Here is a 22,699-nt window from a genome sequence, read left to right on the forward strand (position 1 = left end):
CAGTAACCATAACAAGAAATAGTGGAAGCTAGTATTACTTTAAGGACAACAATAATTCTTCATCCCCTAATTTATTTCTAACACCGAGTACACTTTACCAAGTACACATGCACTTCAAGTGTAGAAGTGACTATCTCTCTTTCAAAAGATGCGCGGTTATAAATTATAGGTGTGCGGTATTTTTAACTTTTAATAAACATAAAACATCAAGAACATAAAGAGACGGCCTGAGGGGGTACGTTATTTCTTCGGACCATTGAATGAAGCACAATTGCATAACCATAATCATAATCATAATTCATTAGTTTGAATTTTCAACTGCATATCCATAACCATAATCATAAATCATACAGTAAATCATAACCATAGTCATTGTCTTGTTTCAAGTTTAATTTTCAAGTGCATAACCATAACCATAACAACCATAACAACCATAACCATAACCGTCAATCATCGGCGTCAACAGCACTGGAGCAAGGAGCATACTTCCCTATCAGCTTGGCTAGGGCGGCGTCATATTCTTTCTCAACTCGCACCATCTCTTTCCGGTACTCATTTAAAACCTCACTCTTCTTGCCCTCATGGATCTGTTGCAGCTTCTCTTTCTCTAACATAAACTTGTACATTTCTTGGACTTGGAACTCCTTTCTGGTCAAGTCCTCAGCCCTTTAAATCAAAGCCATAACAATCATTAAGATACACAAACATTTTCAGTAGAGAATTAATTAACCAAGTATATTACCTTTGCCTAAGGTCCTTGTTAGTAGTGTTCAAACTAGTTCATTCAACTGTAACACCGTCTTCCATTCCTCTTCCTGAAGCTTCAACTGGTACTCCGATCCTTTACATTTATTGCTTCCTGGATTTCCTGCATTTGATTCGAGAAAAATTTCTCTTGATACTCCATCTGCAAGGTAGTGCATAAAATGAACCAAGGAACTGCTGCATAATTAGCAAATTAATTAATTTATTAATTATATAATGAATTAAAGTACCTCTGCCTTGTTCTCCTCATGCAACATGGTGATCCTTTGTGCCATGATCTGATTTTCCTTCGTTTTATTAGGAAGCTTCTTAGTAGCAACGTTGAGGGTCTGTTCAAGCACCTTGTTTTGCTTTTGCTCATTCGCAGCCTTGTTCTTGAGCCATGTTAGTTGCTGATATTCCTCACTCATCTTCTTCAGAGGTTCCACCACCATCTTGTAGTATGACCTGATCTCGAACTTCAGTGGTTTTCTTCCTAACCACAACATGATTAAAACAGATGAATTTCCTGGACAGAATAATAAAAATAACATCATAATGAATGAGATTAAAGAGCAAACCTTTATGGTTATGGTTATGCTTATGCATATGCTTGTTAAAATCCTCAAGATCACTCCTTGTTGGTAAGAAACCATAAAGTAGGCGTTTCTCTCCAATATAACACAACCTTTCCTTTTTTTCCCATGAACTCCTTCCTGTTCCTTCTCCTAGAAAGTGTTTGTGAAGCCGTTCAGCCTCTCCATACCCCATGCCTGAGCTGTCAAATATCAGGACGCTTCTCCCTCGATGCCCCTTAGGGCCATAAGAGTGCTTTGCCTTCACTGCAGCATAGTCCTTGAAGTAGTTTAAAAGCTCCGGGCTTCCCATTCCAGTCCGCTACACAAAACATATATCAACAAAACTTAGGCATACAGATTATGATCAACAACTCAACAAGTGCAGCAAACATTATGGTAGATAGTTGTAAGACGAGAAAGTAAGGTTATATAATCAACATGAATGAATACATACTTTATCATTACATTCTCTGTCAAGAAAAGTGTTCATGATCAAAACCATAGGAGGCCAAATAATTTCATAATCTTTGTTTTCCTGCTTCAAACCCTCCCATAGTCCAAAAACTTCTCCAGCACGCACAACAGAGGTTCCTCTTCGTTGAAGCTCCTCGTCTAAGAGATCAGCAAAATCCCTATGCAGCTTCACTCTTTGAAAACATTTAGTCCTATCATGATTCATAAGTGGCTGGAGCCCCGTATACCAAGTAATGGCACCCGAGCCACCTTGGCAAGCAGGGCAATGCCACTGTCTTTCCGGGTCATTGATTTCCTATACTCTCATCTTTTCCATCCTTTTCCAGAACTCTTGCAAGCTTTTATGTTGTTTCTTTGATCCAGTGGTTTCCGCCTCTAATTCTTCATCATCATCATCATCAAATTAATCATCATCATCATCAAAGTAATCATCATCATCATCTTCATCATCATTGTAGCCATTCTTTTCCTCCTCTAGATAATAATGAGCCTTAACATCCTCTTCATCAGCAACATTCTTCCCTTTCGCCTGATACAATTCATTTTCCTTCTGATCATTTATAGGAGCGCCACTGGTGCTGAGCATACCAAGTCTCACAGATGTATCGGGTTGCCCCCAAGCATCAGGCGGTTGGACCGCTTGTTTTCCAGCATTGCTTCCAACTTTGTTCTGTTTTTTACCTACCTTTATCCAGTCATTACTAACTGAAGATTCATTGCTGATGTTGTTAACAAACTGACTCAACTTATCAACCTCTTTTCTCAAACTCATCTCCTCGCCTTAATTATTGTCCATGAAATTTCCAATCAGTCTCTTTACACAATAATACTCGAAATTTGAAAACAAAAATATGCATTAACACTGCCTCCAATCTTTTAAACCAAATGATGTTCCGGCTAGTCATACACTCATACGATTGGGACTAAGAGTTGTACTCGTATTAGTACGACACATACCTTACACACTCACAAGAGACTTAAACCAAGATCAAATGAAAACATTTTAAGAAAACCAGAAAGTTCCATTACTAAATTTCATTACAGAAAGATGATTCTTTTTGAAATCTGGGTTTTCAGATTCCGTTTGCTTATTACTTGGGGTTTTCCAACTTCAAGCACTCCAAGTCACCCAGATATATATAGGTTCATGAACTTATCATTTCAAATTATTCAACTAAGGTTCCTTAATACTCGTGCCGGTCAATATGTTATATGTTACTCCTAAAAAAATAGGAAAATTTGGTAATATTAATCCAACCTTTGGCCGGTTTTCTTTTATTAAGCCTGCCTACGACATATTTTTTAATAATCCCACCTTTACTACCCAACGACTTTATCAAATGCCTTGAGACTACAATGGCGCTGAGAATCAAAGGAAGTTGATAACTTCCTCTTCGACATGGAGCAATACTTCAGAATTTGTCAGTTGAGCGACGATCTAAAGGTTGATACTGCGACCATGCATTTGTCTGATGATGCGAAGCTTTGGTGGCGCAAAAAGCACGCCGACATCGAAGATGGGAAGGTCAAGATAGATACTTGGGAAGAGTTCAAGAAGGAACTCAGAGATCAGTTCTACCCCAAGAACACCGAGTTTGTTGCAAGAATGAAGATGCAGGAGATCAGCCACAAGGGCTCCATACGCGACTATGTGAAAGAATACTCGGCTTGCATGTTGGACATCCGGGACATGAATGAAAAAGATCGATTGTTCAACTTTGTTCACGGGCTGCAAGAATGGGCGCAGCGTGAGGTATTGAGGGCGAAAGTTGACACCCTTTCGGCCGCCATGACTGCTGCAGAGCGACTAATGGACTACTCTGCTGGGAGGGGCCGTTGCTCAGAAGAAGAACCAAGGGGGATGCCAATAAGTTTGGAGGGCCCGACTCCAAACTCACCTAAGAGCCCAACAAGTGGCTCGAAGGTGCCGTCCAGCTCAGTCGGGGGATTCAAGCCAAGAAATGGGGGAGGTGACTCTCATAAATCATGGTCGTCGCCGGCCATCCCAATCAACAAGAGAATCCAAAGTCGGCACGCCCTCAGGAAATATTAGTAGGCTGAATTGCTTGCTATGTCGAGGCCAATACAAATGGTGGGAGTGCAAACACAAAGGGGATATTGACAACCTCCAAAAGAGACTATCGGCCTTAACCGTCAACGAAACAGGCGAGTCCGAAAAAGAAGAAGATGTGCAGCCTCAGAGAATGGGTTCCATCTACAGAATGGGCACCGTGAGAATGATACCTCAAGAAGAAGAGGAAGAAGAAGAAGAAGAAGAAGTCTGACACCTGTCGGCAATGCGAGTGATGAAGCCCCAGAAGAAGGCGACATCCCAGAAACAATTTCGCACCAGATACCCACAAAAGCGAGTGATGGAGCCACACAGAAAGGTGACATCTCAGACACACCCTCGCAACAGATCCAAGAATTAAAAATGCTAGTTCGGACCAAGCTGCTCCGAGAAAGAAACAAGAATCAAGGAAGATTTGGATTCACAGGAAGCACCAAACCCAATCCAACAAGACTCCACCAGAAACAAGACAAGAAGATCAAGGAAGACTCCAGCAACCTCCATCAACCAACGGAGCAGAAAAGACTACAGAGTTTAGAATATGAGCTTTTTCTTTTATCCATTGTAATTCTTGTAAGTCGACGAGGTCGTCGACAGCTTAAGTGGGGGAGGATGTTAGAATCCAACCTTCATTTACTTGTATTTTGCTTATCTAGTGCTTTCTAGGATCTTTCTAATAGTTTTCTAGGCTCTAGATAGAATTATTATGTTACTGTCAATCTAGTGTTCACTGGTAGTTTGTAGCTAATTCAAAATAAACCTCTATGAGGGGTATGAATGAATGAATTCCTACTTCTCACCAATTGTTGCCTTTGCTTTATTGCTTGTGTTTTGTTGTAGGCCTTTATAGATACTGTGCCATCACTTTCTCTAAAGCATCCCAAATCCCACAAAGTCTCACAAACAGATAAAATTCTCGTCACCGGTCCCTCTTGTGCCTGTTGTGCGCACACAAGCGCCCCGGTTGACCCTCGTCCCTCGCTTTTGTCGCCAATAGGCAAGAGCGCCCTTTCAGAATCAGACGCTTACTCGTGCCCCTACGAGCCACAAGATACTCATTCCGCACAAGGCTTGCATCCTTACTGCCAATAGGCAAGAGTGCGCCGCACGGTACCGGTGTCAAAACATTCGGACCGTGACACCTACACCCTACAAAAATCCATTTAAAAATTCACACCCTCCACCCTCCACTCACCACTCCCCACCCCTTACACATTTTCCACTAACTATATTAAAAAAATACTCCATTTTCAACTAACCCCCATTAAATTAATAAGTCAATTCAAGTGTCTTAAACTCCGCAATGGTCAAACCGGTGCGAGTATTAAGGGACGGAGGGAGTAAAAGACAATTTTAATCTTGCACGTGTTACAACTTACAAGAGGACGAATGGTTGTATTGTGATTGTTTTTCTGAGATTAGCATAGACTTGGTTAATAGTGTGTATTGTGTGATCACAAAGGTTGTGCTTGTTCTCTGAGAAGAGAATCATGATGATTTATGGCGAACTTTTTATCAGTAAAAGTTAAGCTAGTTGACATTCACGAAAATGTGGTGTTATTCTTGTACGAAGAACTCCCCCCCCCGTCCCGGGTGTAACCTTTCCTGACGAGTGTTGCTATGTAACACCCTTCATGACCTTCAATTATAACACCCTCCAATTACGAAAAAGGTCTCGCGTTTAGAGTAAAATTATTCATATGCTCTTACACCTCGGACCTCCCTCACTAATACTTCGTACCTACGTTCTTCACCACTCACCACCACCCCCTCAACACTGAGACGACAACACCTACCACCACCATCGAAAATTCAAAAAACAAATTACACTAATTTTTAAATGGACCTGATTCACACTAAATTTATTTGTGGACCATGTCTAAAAACAGAAAAAGTTAATAACTTGATTCTAATTTCTTTTGAGTTGTTTATTAGAATTATTATGAAAAAATTATCAAATTGGCTTCGTAAGTACATATTGTGCTTGAATAATGTAATTTTAAGCCACAATTCTCTTTTAAAAACATAAGGTTACTTTGAGTCATAAAATTGTTACTATATCTAAGAGAATTGGTGTTTAATTTATTATATTTACTATGTGAATAATAAATGTCACTATGTATGTAAAATGGTGGCCAGTAGAGTAAAACTATTTGATTTGTATCCACATACAATAATATTGTTGTGGACCAGATCAACGGAAGAATAATCCATCAAATTTAATTTCTTTTAAAAATAATAAACTTCGTCACACCACGATCCGACACATAATTTCCAATGGTACCTCCGTGATTATTTTATGGCAAACTTTTGATTAGTAACGGTTGTGTAATCTACAGTGATGTATGTGTCTATGACGTGCGACACGCTTTAAAATATAACTAGTCGCATGAAACTCCGTATTATTTTTTAGTTTTGAACAACAAACAATATAAAACTTATCCTTTGATTTGTTAAATGTGACGTAAAATCTATGCCAAAAAACTGGTGTAATTTACTGTAGAAGAAGGAAATTGGAAATAATGAACTCATAGAAAGACAATGGTTTTTTTTTTGACAATTTTCATTTTATTGAAATAATAAGTTGGAGTATTTATACAACGAAGATAATTTTAGAATTGCCACACAAAAGAAAAGGGAAAATAAAAATAAAAAAAATTGAATTTTTTGTCAGAAGTGGGATTTGAACCCACGCCCTCTTGCGAAGACCAGAACTTGAGTCTGGCGCCTTAGACCACTCGGCCATCCTGACATTGTTGTTAATTACATGAACTATTTTATATATAACTATTCTAATTGGAGTATATTAAAGATTTTGAACACATGGCAATGAGGAATTGATGATGATTGGTCGATGACTAATTCCTGCCTTCTGGTTTATCTACGTACTACTACTACGGGGATACGGATCATTATATAATAACTGGTAAAATATATTGATCATTATTAAGTATTAATTATTTAAATGGGTGAAACAATTTCAATAATTTAAATAATTTTTTTTGTTTAATTTTAACATTATTTATTTCTTTGCCTTTGATCATTTGGTCGGTAATATATTTTGACGTTGTAATCCACTAAATCAATTTATGATAACTAATACGGAGCACAGAAAATCTTATAATAGTTGTACTATATTATCAATTCAATTATTATAATAGTATCAGCTGTTTAAAAATTTATCTCATATATATAATAAATACAGATATGTATAAAAATGTTAACTCTTTATCGATTTAGCATATTTAACAAGGTTGTCTTAAACATTTTTTGGGTTCCATGCATGTTAACTAAAATGGCCTTGGCCCTACACTTTTTTTTTTATGTAGGACTAGCCTATACTTTGTTTTTAAATTCAAAAATAACTTTTTTTCACGTTTACATTATAGTAACATTTTTACACGAATCACAAATAATAATTTTTCCCCTCATACAGAGTATTATTGAAGTATTAAGGGCATGTTGATTGAAACTCTAGTATATCGTAATCAACTATTTCTAAAATCATAAGAACTAGATGATTGAGTTTCCTTATTATGTTTGCAACAACAAAATACTTTTAATTTGTTAACGTAATAGATTGCAATATCATTTACTCTATAACGTATATATAAAATTTCGTGCAAAATTAACATTTTAATATATATATGTAAACCGTGCATCACTTGATGATGGGGCGACTTTGGATTTTAGATAAGGCTGACAACGAAGATAAATGTGAATGATTGACTAATATTGACTATAAATATAGATTCGCTGCTGGTGAGCGGGATAAGAATAATATGTACACACCTTGGTGATTAGGCGAGCTTAAATTTCATGCATTTAGAACACTCACCCAATCTTAATTTTGCATGTCACTTTTAAATATTTTATCAATATTACTGATAATACAATTAATTTTAATAATAAAGTTATGCTATTATATTCAAAAGTTAGGTAAAGGCAGAGTGGCTTATTTATCGAATATAGGGATGTCAGGTTGTCAGTGGGGCTGATTTCTTGGGAAATCCCGCGCGCGTCCTCTCCAGGTGGGCGGGAATGAAGGAATGTTCGGTAGGTGATGGGGTTAAAAATGTATCCACCGCGGGTATAATGAGGCGAGAATGTATTTTATATTGGACCCAGCTGTATCACTTGTCTTTCATCTAATTGATTATGAACATATGACCAATCTTTTACTACTAACGTACATATTATGTTTATTTATTGACTCAATCTAATCAGACTACCGAATTATCGAAGACGCCATAACATAGTTTTACAATTCAAAACTCTTATACCAAACAAAAAGTTGAATCTAGGGGTGGGTATACATATGTGGGTGATGAAGCATGGATGAATTTTATTTTGTACCCGGCCTCTCGAGACGGAGATAGGGAGGGGTGGGTGGGTAGGCGTTAAATGATCGAATAATGAGGTAAATGAGGCGAGTATTAAGTGGGTATGACTACCGAAAGGAAGGATGGATGAGATAACTTAATGCTTGACAGGGAGAGATGAAGGGGCCAGGATGAAAATAATTTATTACCATTATTTGTTTACTTTTTTTTTTAATAATAAGACACTGAAAGGGGCGATAACAAATTTACCCGTCATTGTTTTAATTAGGAGAATATCTATAAGCGTTATTTTAATTATAATTGTCTACCAGAATTTCATATGAATTTATATATATTCAGATTATAAACTGTGCATCGCACGGGTACTATACTATTTTAGAGAAGCTTATTATTTTAGTAATCTTAAATTTAGTATTTAATTCAAATTAGCAAAACCAAATAATACCATGCATAAAATTTTCCCTATTGTCAATTTGATAACACAAAGTCAATAGAGAATTAAATAATTTCTCCAACGAACATAAAAGCAAGTAAGGAAGTAAAAAAAATATGGAAATTAACCCCATAATATATCATTTTCTTTCACGAAAATAATAAAACATATCAAAAGAATACAAAAAATCAAATAATTACAAATTAATTATAATTTCCAAAATCTCTATTCTATATACTGAAAACTAAAATTATTCAACTCACTTTTGTCATTCGATTACTGTAAAAGTAATTGGAGTCTAAATAATTCGAAGAAACAAAAGTAAATCAAACACACGTGTTTATCCCAAAAACTCAACCACCATTTCTCTTGAAGTCGAGCCAATACACGTGAGTATGTATATTTTTCTTCCAAATCCATACACAAATTAAGAAAATAAAAATATAGATTGTGTTATTGAGATTTATCATTTTCGACGACAAAAGGCACACATTAGATTGCTATAAATATTTTTAACATTTTCTTAAATTTTCAATCAGTCATTTGTGAAATATTTGAATTGGTATTAAACCATTTATTAAGATATAATCTGAAGAAGAAGAAAAAAAAGTAGTCATTCTACGTTAATAATTTTTAATTTCTTAATATCAACATACATGCATTCTAAAATTCACGCACGCATTACATGCATAAAAGACTAGTGTTTATATATATGAGGATAGACACTCGCGCGTGTTAGGGTAAAGCATATCAAAGATTTAAAAAAATCCAAAGGTTTATTAGTAGAAAACAAAGATCGGCCATGTTCTTGCTACTAAGGTAATTAAGAAGGAGTATGTTATATGTATTAATTAAAAACAAATTAAAGAATAACTATAAGAACTGCTAATAATATTTGATACGAGATACTCCTTATTAAACTATTCGATCTAATAATAATTATGAAAATTCATGTTCCTCGAGGAACATGCATAAGGTAGGATCGATCAATGCAAAATTGCAAATGCAATGTCAACTTTGTGTACGTGAGAAATGGACGATAGTTTTAAACAATTTTCATTATATTTTTCCTTTTTTTATTGTCATTTAGAGGAAAAATTCCGAGTTAATCTCGATGATTGGAAAAAATTTCCAATCAAATGGAATTTTCGTAAATATGTTGCTCGAAAACTGTAGGTGGTATAAAGTTAAGTGTTGACTGTATATTTTTAGGTATTGACTGTAAATTATAGTTATTGACTGCATATTACTCGGTGTTGATTGTATACCACTTGTCGTTGACTGTATATTGTATGATTGCTGATGATTACTAAAATGCAATATTGTTCATTGGTTAAGTGATTGACTGTATATTTATAGTTGTAGATTGTTTATTAGTAAAAGCTTATTGTATATTGTGAGCTGTTGACTGTATATTATATAGTTGTTGATGTGTTATGAAAATACAATAATGACCGTACATGTGGTCCACATTTGATGACATGTCACTGTAGTTTAACCCACATTTCATGGCATTTTCGTAATAAAATCATCAATTATTTACGAAAATGCTAGCTTAATCTATACCTAGTATTTTAAAAGGAAAACCACATTTGATTAGATGACACGTGTCACCACATTTGATTAGATGGCACGTGTCATCCATTCTTTTCTCCACAAATTTGGTTTTTATTCTACTTTTTCTTTGTTATTTGATACAACTCCAACCGCTTCTTTCACTTAATCTTCCTCTTACAACATGAATTTACTAATCTATTCATCATTCAACATCCCACTTCATCTTCTCGATTAACACTCAATATTAATACATTTTTTAATTTATGTATTCTTTCAACTTTCAAAATTTACCTCTATTTAAATCATATAATCTATTTACTATCACAAGCTCAATAAAAGTAGAACTTAAAAATGATAGACTAAATAATTAACCGCTATACAACCGCCCGTTCATTAAACGGGCTCAAAAGCTAGCTATTCTATTAATAGATAGGGTTATGTGAGGAAATTGTATAGCAAAAAAAGCATTAATTAATTAATTAGTTCATAAGAAAGAAACTAACACAAATTATTTGGTTTCGATTTCAATTAAGTGCAGCAAATGAAGAGGGTCTCAGTTCACCTGTTGGTTGCTCCGGTTGTACGTTTTAGCAATGTTGTTTTTTGCTAACTACTGCAACAGGTAACGACGTAACGTACCTTTTTCCTTTGGTTTTGAATTTAAGCTAAGCTATTCTGTCGTACATTATGCAAATTAAAGTGTATATTTTCTCCGTTCTCTTTTAATTACAACAATATACATCGATCATTTTAACTGTACGTAATATTATACATAATTAATTCACATACATACATTCCTTTGACCGTACATTCTTATTAATTACTCCGTACTCCGTAGCTAGCTAATGTCGTACGCAAAAGTCAAAATACATACATACTCTTGTGTAAATTATATATACGTACTTGAAAACATTGTAGCTTCATACGCAAGAAAGAAGAGAGAAAGTGTGTGCTCCAATCCAGTTTTCATTCATTGCGGCTTGCCCTAAAGAGAGGCTAAGCAAGGCATTATATACAGCCCTAAGTACTACACTTAACCAATGAAATAAGGACAGCTAGCATACAAGAGAATCAACCTAGAATAGCACACAATTGTGGCCCTAGGATCAGTCACATGATGCTGACAGAAATGACAAAAAACGGCTAGATAGTACATGATCACATGCACTGAATTTGATAGAAACTAGGAGCTGGATTGGGCTTCATTCACATGGCTCATAGGCCTTCATTTACTTGGCACACAGGCCTTACTTCTTCAATACTCCCCCTCAAGCTGAGAGTGAGAGCTTCGAACTCCCAGCTTGGACAGAAGGTGGTTGTGCTGTTGAGTAGTCAAGAGCTTGGTGAACACATCTGCAAGTTGTTGAGAAGAAGGAACATAGACAGGTTTGATCAGCCCTTCAGTAGCTTGTTCTCTTATAAAGTGACAGTCAATGTCAACATGTTTAGTCTTCTCATGGTGGACTGGATTAGCTGCAATGGCAATGGCTGCCTGATTGTCACACTTGATCAGGGTTGTATCAAAGTTCTTAATTCCCAGATCTTTCAGTAGTTGTTTAAGCCACATTACTTTACACACAGTCAAGGCCATAGACCTGTATTCAGCTTCTGCACTGCTTCTTGCTACTGAAGGAAATAATGCCCTTGGTCCAAGTATGCATTCAATGTTAAGTCTAATAAATGCGGTTCAGTATAAATTAACAAGTTAATAATTCAGTGAGATCAAGTGAGCTGAATGCCTAGCTAGAGGCCGCTTCAGTTCAAGTGGAATTAATGATATTAATCCACAGCTTACTCTTGACTGAACCCGTAGGGTCACACAAATAGTACGTAAACGGATCAAGTATTTAATGGCATTAAATACTCCATCTATGGATATTCGGAATCGACGGATCTTGGTTTCAGTGGGAGCTGAGATCGTCAAAGGCAAGAAAAGAATACTCCGGAAATGATGATATTGCCGGAAACGGAAATATGGATCGTATCGGAAATATAAATATTATCCAAGTCGTAGATGTTGCCGGAAACGGAAACATGGTACGTATCGGAAAATATTATCGGAAATAGAAATATTGCCGGAATCGGAAATATTGCCGGAAACGGAAACATTGTCTGAATCGGAAATATTATCGGAATCGGAAAATAATTCCGGAAACGGAAATATTAAATATTTGTTCGAAACGGAAATTAATTCCGGAATCGGAAATGTTAAATATTGTTCGTATCGGAAATGAATTCCGGAATCGGAAAATTAATCGGAAGCGCGTCGTACGAATTAGCATCGGACGAGCTTGCTAGACGAAGGCCCAGCACGAAGCCAGGCCCACGTCCAGCAAGGGAAACGCGCGCCACAACACGCCAGCCCAAGGCTGCGCCAGGCCCACCGCAAGGCAGGCCCAGCGCGCGCCCAAGGCTGCGGCAGTCGTGGGCTGCGTTGCTCGGGCTGTGCGCGCGCGCGCATGGCGCCCCTCGTGGGCTGCTGTGCGTGCGTGTGTGTTTGTGTTCACATACGAAACCTAAAACGTACAGGATTCGTTTAATGATTAAATTCCTAATCCTAAAAGATAAATTAATTAAATAAGAGTTTCACTAGGATTCTAATTTAATTAATTCGTATCCTAGTAGGATTCCAATTCTCTTTCCATACCCCTATAAATATGTGGCCTGGGTTCACAATTTATAACGAGAGTTTTCAAGTATTCAAAGTGAGTTTTTGAGAGAAAAATTCAGTCACATATCTTGCCTAAAAGTGCCGAAAATTATTAGTACCTTAAGGGCGATTCTAGTTGGTCAATCTTAAGGCGGATCCAGACGTGCTGTGGACTATCTACGGAGGGACGACACTTGGAGTCCTAAAGACTTGTTCTTGTTCGGTTCGGGCGCAGCTAGGGAAGGCACGCAACAAAGAGTATGCATCTAAACTATGCTATATGATTATGTGTAAATAATATGTATTCCTGGCTAAATGGTTTTTCCGCATGATTTATGAATTGTCATATGTATCATAACCTAACAGTGGTATCACGAGCCTCTTATTATTTTCATAATCTAAATTGCATGAACATGGTTAAATATTACAAATTTGCAAGAATTAAAAGGGGTGATTAATTTTCGTAATTGTTAATTAATTGCAAATTGCGTTTATTTAATTATACGTACGCAGTTTTTCGGCAGTTTCTTCGTTACTCATCCAAATCGAGTGATTTTTGTGTCAATTCCGCATGTAAAAGGCATTCTAAAATTTTGACAAAAATATTATTTTTCTGCCGAACCCAGAATTCTCAAATTCGAAGCCTAACTATGACTTTTCGAAGGTTTTAGTTTTTCGAATGCAAAATTTCGTAAATTTAAGATGTTAAATTAAATATTTGCGATTCTTGTTGATAAATCTTGAATTTTTGATTGACCTAATGTATATGTTTAACAAGTTTGAATGCCTAGCCTTGTTAATTATGCAATCTAATTTGTAATTATGATTAATTTGTTGAAAATTAGAATAATTTAGAATTAATTTGATTTTCATAATTAATTATAATTTAATTAGATACCTATGATTAAAAACCACCATAAAAAATTGTAAATTTATGATAAATTTTAAAATTTTATGACCTAGGCTTGAATCCATGTTAATCGGAAATCAATTGAATAATAAATTTTCGATTTTTTCGCCCTAAAATTATGAAATTAATATTATTTATTAATTTGTCATTAGTTTTAAATATAAAATTTTAAATTTTATGCGATTCGTTCGTAAAAGTTGCACGCACAAAGCAATGGACGCTACGTGTTACCCTTAAGGGGTGTTGTATAGTGCGGGCATGCGACGACGAGCAAGGGAGCTCGTCGCCCATGCGGCACGAATGCAATGAGCAAGGCCATGGTGCACGAGCACAAGGCAGCAGCCCTGCCTTGTGTCGTGGGCTATGAGCAATGGACGAATGGGCATGGGCGAAGGCAAGGCAAGGCAGTCGCGTGTGGGCAGCAAGCGAGCTGCGCCACAACGCGCACTGCCTCGCGCGCAGCGAGCGCAAGCTCGCGTGCCACGAGTACTGCGCCCAGCGTCGATGCCTCGCGCAGCGAGCGCTGGCTCGCACAAAGCAAGCGCTGGCTCGCACAAAGCAAGCGCTGGCGAGCGCGCGCAGCGAGCGCTGGCTCGCATCAAGCGAGCGCTGGCGAGCGCGTACAACGAGCGCTGGCGAGCGCGCGCAGCGAGCGCTGGCTCGCATGCAGCGAGCGCTGGCGAGCGAACGCAGCGAGCGATGGCTCGCGTGCATCGAGCGCTAGCGCGCGCGCAGCGAGCACAAGCTCGCGTGGAGTCTTGCAAAGGAAAGCAGCAGCAGCTATGCGACGCTCGATGGGCGTGCGATGCGTAAGGTTGTTGCGTTACGATTAGATCGTTTTGAAATTTTAATTTGAAATTTTCAGTTTACGTAATTTTAATTAATTTTAAAATTAATAATTTAAATTATTTTCTTGGATTTTAATTTTGAATATTGTAATTATAATAAATTTTATTTATTCTAATTATTTTACTAAAATTAAAATCATGAATTAATTTAAATACGACTGAAATTAAATTAAACTTTTTGGATTCAATTATAAATTTATATGAGCTTTAAATTTTAATTAAATTTGTATGTTTCAGGTTAGACTAGAAATACATTTTTATGTTTAAAATTAGTAAAGCATATGAATTTATTGGTTTGAGTGGGAGCCCTTTTTAGTCATAAACTCTTGATTAGGTCTACAAATCCTTAAGGTTAAAACAACTTGATTAGAATTAATAAGGACTGAATAATTGGTAGATTATTGGTGCCCTTGATTAATTGCTGCAAATGTTTACATGATGCATAATGTGTTTTACTAACCAGCTATGTGAGCCATTCATGATAATGAATGGGTGAATGGTATATATTGTATATGTACTGTTTTGCAGGTTATGAAGTGACTAGTATGGCCCAAATAGGATAGAAAATATGGTCTGCGTACCATTAATTTGAATGTAATTGGTCTAAAGTACCAAAGTTGTTTTTCAATTCAAATATGGTCTGCGTACCATCAAATAGTTGTAATTAGTTTTAATTATAGCTTATCCTATTTGAAGAAAATGGTGCCTCCCACGGAGATTTTCAAGACGGACTTTGAAGTTAAAGCTTCAAGATGAAGTCGGGCCATACTAGATCACATTTATCTTATGCATGTTTTAAGTTATTTATTGCTTTTAAATATGTCTTAAAATGCATGAGATCAAAAGCTTGATTATGTTGCATGATTAAGGATTTTAGTTCACTTAAAATCTAACCAACATAGTAAGAGCCTTAAGTTCCAAACTTAAAAATTGAGTTAAAAGGTGCCATGCCAAAATATACACTTGCTTGGATATCCTTTACATCAATCTAGTAATAGTTTTCGCTCAGCGAGGTGTTACTTATTGGTCCTAAAGGGGCAAGGTACACAAATAATTGTGAGTACATGTTAGTTTTGGTGAAACTCAACGATATAAGTAAGGAGTCCTTTTATGTCGTGGCAAAATCGATAGGTTTACCTAATAAGTTCTTAGACGTACCTATCAACCAAGAATAGTTTCTAGACTATTAGCAAAAGGCTTTTGCTTACCTAAGATGTTTTAAGATTAAGTCGACAAACTGTGCTTAGTTCTTCAATGATTTTAGGATCTTGGAATCATTTTATTCACACCTGCCGGAACACATAACTTGAATAAAATGCTTAATAAACATTGAATTATGCATGTATGCTAGAATTTAAGTTTATTAAGAGAAACTGTGAATGGTTATTTATTTGTTTATTCTTTTCAATTGTAGTTTTAATATGGCAAACAACAATTCATTCAACATTCGATCAAATTCTCGAAAAGGAGAAGTTGAACGGGAAAAACTTCCTTGACTGGCAAAGGAACTTGCAAATAGTTCTTATGCAGGAAGAAAAGGAGTATGTCCTAGAAGAGGCGATGCCCGAAGCCGCAGGCGACGGGGTCACTCAGGCAGCCCTCAATCGTTGGATTGATGCCAACAAGGATGTGAAATGTCTAATGCTCGCCACCATGAGTGCGGATCTGCAGAAAACGTTCATCAACTCAGATGCTTTCACAATCATCAGTGAGTTGAAGAACATGTTCCAAGATCTGGCTCGAGTCGAAAGATTCGAGACTCATAGGCAAATTCTTGAGACCAAGCTTAAGAAAGGCGAGCCCGTAAGTCCACATGTTCTCAAAATGATTGGACTCATTGAGAATATGAGTCGGCTGGATCAGCAATTTTCTCAGGAAATGGCTATAGACACCATCCTCTATTCTCTTCATAGCTGGTATGATCAGTTCAAACTGAACTACAGTATGAATAGCCTGGACAAAACGCTAACTGAGCTTCACGGTATGCTGAAGACCGCTGAAAAGACGCTCAAAAGTGATAAGCAGGATGTGCTTATGGTGCGTGGGGGCAAGTTCAAGAAATCTGGAAAGAAGAGGAATGCTAAGAAAGGTGGCAACAAGGCCAGCCCAACTAAGCAAACTGGCGCCAAATCTGTAAAGAGGAAGGTCAGTCAACCCACTTCTGAATCCGAATGCTTCTACTGCAAGAAGAAGGGGCATTGGAAGAGAGATTGCTTGAAGCTAAAGGAAGATCAGAAGAACGGAACAGTCGTTCCATCTTCAGGTATTTTCGTTATAGACTGTATACTTGCTAATTCAACTTCTTGGGTATTAGATACAGGTTGTGGCTCACACTTATGTTCCAATCCACAGGGACTAAGAAGAAGTAGAAAGTTAAGCAAGGGTGAAGTCGACCTACGAGTGGGAAATGGAGCACGGATTGCTGCATTAGCTGTAGGAACTTACTATTTGTCGTTGCCCTCCGGGCTAGTTTTGGAACTGGAAGAGTGTTTCCATGTTCCAAGTCTTACTAAAAACATCATTTCAGTTTCTTGCTTAGATGCTAAGGGATTTTCCTTTTTAATAAAAGACAATAGTTGTTCGTTTTATTTTAAAGAGATGTTTTATGGATCTGCTAGATTAGTCAATGGACTTTATTTATTAGATCACGACAAACAAGTATATAACATAAATACCAAAAAGGCCAAAAAGAATGATTCAGATCTCACCTATCTGTGGCATTGTCGATTAGGCCATATAAACTTGAAACGCTTAGAAAGACTTCAAAAGGAAGGAATTCTAGAACCATTTGACTTAGAGGATTATGGTAAATGCGAATCATGTTTACTTGGCAAAATGACAAAGAAACCTTTCTCTAAAGTTGGAGAAAGAGCAAATGAACTATTGGGTTTAATCCATACAGATGTATGTGGACCAATGAGTACAAATGCTAGAGGTGGTTTCAGCTACTTTATCACTTTCACTAATGACTTCAGTAGATATGGTTATGTCTACCTAATGAAGCATAAGTCTGAATCCTTTGACAAATTCAAGGAATTTCAGAGTGAAGTAGAGAATCAATTAGGCAAGAAGATTAAGGCACTGCGGTCTGATAGAGGCGGTGAATATCTGAGCTATGAATTTGATGACCATCTGAAAGAATGTGGAATTCTATCAGAATTGACTCCTCCAGGAACACCACAATGGAACGGTGTGTCGGAACGGAGGAACAAAACCTTGCTAGACATGGTCAGGTCAATGATGGGTCAGGCCAAACTTCCATTAGAATTTTGGGGACATGCACTAAATACAGCTGCACTCACTATAAATAGAGCTCCGTCTAAAGCTGTCGAAAAGACTCCATATGAATTATGGTTTGGAAAGCCTCCAAATGTGTCTTTTCTTAAGATTTGGGGATGTGAAGTATACGTCAAACGATTAATTTCAGACAAACTTCATCCAAAATCTGACAAATGTATCCTTGTGGGCTATCCAAAGGAAACAAAGGGGTATTACTTCTACAATACATCTGAGAACAAGGTGTTTGTTGCTCGAGATGGTGTCTTTTTGGAGAAAGATCACATTTCCAAAATGACAAGTGGGAGAAAAGTAGACCTCGAAGAAATTCGAGTCGAACAACAAACTCTAGAGAATGCTCAAGATGACATTCAGGATGAAACTCAGAGATCTTTAGAAGAATCTGGTGAGAATCATGGTCAAACTAGAAATGTTACCCCGCGTAGATCGCAAAGATATAGATCTCAACCGGAAAGGTACTTAGGTATTTTGACGAACGAGAGCTATGACGTTCTATTACTTGAAAGTGATGAACCTGCGACTTACAAACAAGCTATGACGAGCCCTAGCTCCAAGCAATGGCAAGAAGCCATGCAATCTGAATTAGACTCCATGTCTGAAAACCTAGTATGGGATTTGGTCGATTTGCCAGATGGCTACCAAGCCATTGGAAGCAAATGGGTTTTCAAACTGAAAAAGGACAAGGATGGGAAACTTGAAGTTTTCAAAGCTAGATTGGTTGCAAAAGGTTACAGGCAAGTCCACGGTGTGGATTACGATGAAACCTTTTCACCAGTTGCAATGCTAAAGTCTATTCGGATAATGTTAGCAATCGCTGCATATTACGATTACGAAATATGGCAGATGGATGTCAAAACTGCTTTCTTAAACGGCGTTTTAACAGAAACTGTGTTTATGACACAGCCTGAAGGTTTTGAGGATCCAAAGAATGCTAAAAAGGTATGCAAGCTAAAGAAGTCAATCTACGGATTGAAGCAGGCATCCAGGAGCTGGAATATACGTTTTGATGAAGCAGTCAGTGACTTTGGCTTCATCAAGAACGCAGATGAATCTTGTGTATACAAGAAGGTCAGTGGGAGCAAAATTGCTTTCCTAGTATTATATGTCGACGACATATTACTTATCGGAAATGACATTCCTATGTTGAACTCTGTCAAGATTTGGCTTGGAAAATGTTTTTCGATGAAAGATCTAGGAGAAGCACAGTACATATTGGGCATCAAGATTTACAGAGATAGATCTAAAAAGATGATTGGACTTAGTCAAAGCACTTATATCAATAAGGTGCTTGATAGGTTCAAGATGGCGGACTCCAAGCGAGGCTACCTACCCATGTCTCATGGAATGACTCTAAGCAAGAATCAGTGCCCAAAAACACTTGATGAGCGTAGACGAATGAATGGGATTCCATATGCATCATTGATTGGTTCAATAATGTATGCTATGATATGTACACGCCCGGATGTTGCGTACGCACTCAGTGCTACGAGCAGATACCAGTCAGACCCAGGAGAGGCGCATTGGACTGCTGCCAAGAATATTCTGAAGTACCTGAAAAGGCACAAAGATGACTTCCTGGTCTATGGTGGAGATGATGAATTAATTGTTAAAGGCTATACGGACGCAAGTTTCCAAACCGACAAAGATGATTTCAGATCACAGTCTGGGTTTGTCTTCTGCCTCAACGGAGGAGCAGTAAGCTGGAAAAGTGCTAAGCAAAGCACCATTGCGGATTCTACAACTGAAGCGGAGTACATTGCTGCACATGAAGCAGCAAAGGAAGCTATATGGCTAAGGAAGTTCATAGGTGAACTTGGTGTAGTCCCCTCCATTAAAGGACCAATAGCCCTGTATTGTGATAATAACGGAGCTATTGCACAGGCAAAGGAGCCTAGACACCACCAGAGAGTCAAGCATGTACTTCGTAGATTTCACCTTCTACGAGAGTTCGTTGAAAGAAAAGAAGTCGAGATAAGCAAAATTGGAACTGATGACAACATATCAGATCCATTGACTAAACCTCTGCCGCAGGCGAAGCACAACTCGCACACTGCAGCTATGGGAATCAAGCATATTGGATAATGGCTTTGATGTCTCTGTTTAATGTTTTAAAGTTTTAGAGTTTAAATCTTTGTAAAACATTATTGGTTAATCATTCACAATAAATGAAGAGAATTCATTTTTCCATTTAATTTGTGGTTTATTAAATGATGAGTCCCTTCAATTTGACGATATATTCAAGATAGACTGTCAGGACCAATCCTGTGACTAAGAAATGTCTATCAAGTGAACTTGAATGTCAAAGGTTGAAAATGGTCCCTAGTCGGAGTTTTCTATAAAATTGGACGCATAGAAAACGTTAGACGATTAGAATGCAAGATGACTAGTAGTTCTGTTTCTTGAACTATGTGGACATGGCAATGTCATAATCATTTGCATAGATACTTACTTTGTGAAGACTAGTATCGGACAAGACCTATGAAACTTTACTGTAAGAGATGAAAATCTGTCATAAGTAAATTTCATTAAAATTATTAGACACTAAATCCTCAATACCTGAGTGATTTGAGATTACTTGTTTGAGAACTGGTTACTTTGACGTTGACCAACCGTCGCACCGTAAAAGGAGGCTATAAAGGCAACGCTCAGGTAATCACCTATCAAACGAAGTCTAATCTCAAGATCGCAAGATTGGGATTGTCCTCCCATAAATCGGGATGAGATGCTTAAAAGTTGTACAAGGCCACTCGGAGAGCTAGAAACTGTGAAATGCATGGCCGTGCTCGGATGAATCATAGGCTATGATTATCTGTTTATTTGATCAGTTGAACTCTGAAACCGAGGAACACCTCTGGACATAATAAGGATGACAACTCTTACCTTATGTTCAAGAGCAAGCATCGAGCGACAAAGGAATTAGGAAATGCACACTTGTCCCTAAGGACAAGTGGGAGACTGAAGGAAATAATGCCCTTGGTCCAAGTATGCATTCAATGTTAAGTCTAATAAATGCGGTTCAGTATTAATTAACTAGTTAATAATTCAGTGAGATCAAGTGAGCTGAATGCCTAGCTAGAGGCCGCTTCAGTTCAAGTGGAATTAATGATATTAATCCACAGCTTACTCTTGACTGAACCCGTAGGGTCACACAAATAGTACGTAAACGGATCAAGTATTTAATGGCATTAAATACTCCATCTATGGATATTCGGAATCGACGGATCTTGGTTTCAGTGGGAGCTGAGATCGTCAAAGGCAAGAAAAGAATACTCCGGAAATGATGATATTGCCGGAAACGGAAATATGGATCGTATCGGAAATATAAATATTATCCAAGTCGTAGATGTTGCCGGAAACGGAAACATGGTACGTATCGGAAAATATTATCGGAAATAGAAATATGCCGGAATCGGAAATATTGCCGGAAACGGAAACATTGTCTGAATCGGAAATATTATCGGAATAGGAAAATAATTCCGGAAACGGAAATATTAAATATTTGTTCGAAACGGAAATTAATTCCGGAATCGGAAATGTTAAATATTGTTCGTATCGGAAATGAATTCCGGAATCGGAAAATTAATCGGAAGCGCGTCGTACGAATTAGCATCGGACGAGCTTGCTAGACGAAGGCCCAGCACGAAGCCAGGCCCACGTCCAGCAAGGGAAACGCGCGCCACAACACGCCAGCCCAAGGCTGCGCCAGGCCCACCGCAAGGCAGGCCCAGCGCGCGCCCAAGGCTGCGGCAGTCGTGGGCTGCGTTGCTCGGGCTGTGCGCGCGCGCGCATGGCGCCCCTCGTGGGCTGCTGTGCTTGCGTGTGTGTTTGTGTTCACGTACGAAACCTAAAACGTACAGGATTCGTTTAATGATTAAATTCCTAATCCTAAAAGATAAATTAATTAAATAAGAGTTTCACTAGGATTCTAATTTAATTAATTCGTATCCTAGTAGGATTCCAATTCTCTTTCCATACCCCTATAAATATGTGGCCTGGGTTCACAATTTATAACGAGAGTTTTCAAGTATTCAAAGTGAGTTTTTGAGAGAAAAATTCAGTCACATATCTTGCCTAAAAGTGCCGAAAATTATTAGTACCTTAAGGGCGATTCTAGTTGGTCAATCTTAAGGCGGATCCGGACGTGCTGTGGACTATCTACGGAGGGACGACACTTGGAGTCCTAAAGACTTGTTCTTGTTCGGTTCGGGCGCAGCTAGGGAAGGCACGCAACAAAGAGTATGCATCTAAACTATGCTATATGATTATGTGTAAATAATATGTATTCCTGGCTAAATGGTTTTTCCGCATGATTTATGAATTGTCATATGTATCATAACCTAACAGCTACAACATTTTGTCTTTTTGATTTCCATGAGATGGGAGAGTTCCCTAGAAGGATGCAAAAACCAGATGTTGATCTTCTTGTTGATGGACATCCTGCCTAGTCACTATCACAGTATGCAGTGAGTTGTGCACTTGATTTTCTTGCCAGTAAGATGCCTTGGTCTATGCTGCTTGCAAGGTACCTTAGGACTCTCTTAGCAGCTTGCATATGCACTGTAGTTGATTTGTGCATGAATTTGCTCAGAACATGGACAGTGTATGCAATATCTGGTCTTGTTAAGGTAAGATAGATGAGTTTTCCTACCAATTTCTGGTAGCTTTCTGGGTTGTCAAGTACATCACCTATGTCTGCAGTGAGTTTGGTGTGACTGTCCATGGGAAGCTTGAGAGTTCTGCAGTTTTTCATCTTATACTCTTCAAGTAGATCAAGCACATATTTCTTTTGAGAGA

The 22,699-nt window shown here is 37.7% G+C and overlaps 1 non-coding gene and 1 pseudogene across 1 annotated transcript; both read right to left on the minus strand.

Annotated features, from left to right (window-relative positions):
• Positions 1 to 446: 446 nt before the first annotated feature.
• Positions 447 to 2,568, minus strand: LOC110779436 (protein SUPPRESSOR OF GENE SILENCING 3-like; annotated as a pseudogene).
• A 3,967-nt stretch (positions 2,569 to 6,535) lies between these two features.
• Positions 6,536 to 6,619, minus strand: TRNAL-CAA (transfer RNA leucine (anticodon CAA)). The gene has a single exon. It is a non-coding gene; the product is annotated as a tRNA-Leu (tRNA).
• Positions 6,620 to 22,699: the final 16,080 nt, after the last annotated feature.

The sequence above is a fragment of the Spinacia oleracea genome, chromosome 4 (genome assembly GCF_020520425.1).
Source record: "Spinacia oleracea cultivar Varoflay chromosome 4, BTI_SOV_V1, whole genome shotgun sequence".
Taxonomy (NCBI): domain Eukaryota; kingdom Viridiplantae; phylum Streptophyta; class Magnoliopsida; order Caryophyllales; family Amaranthaceae; genus Spinacia; species Spinacia oleracea.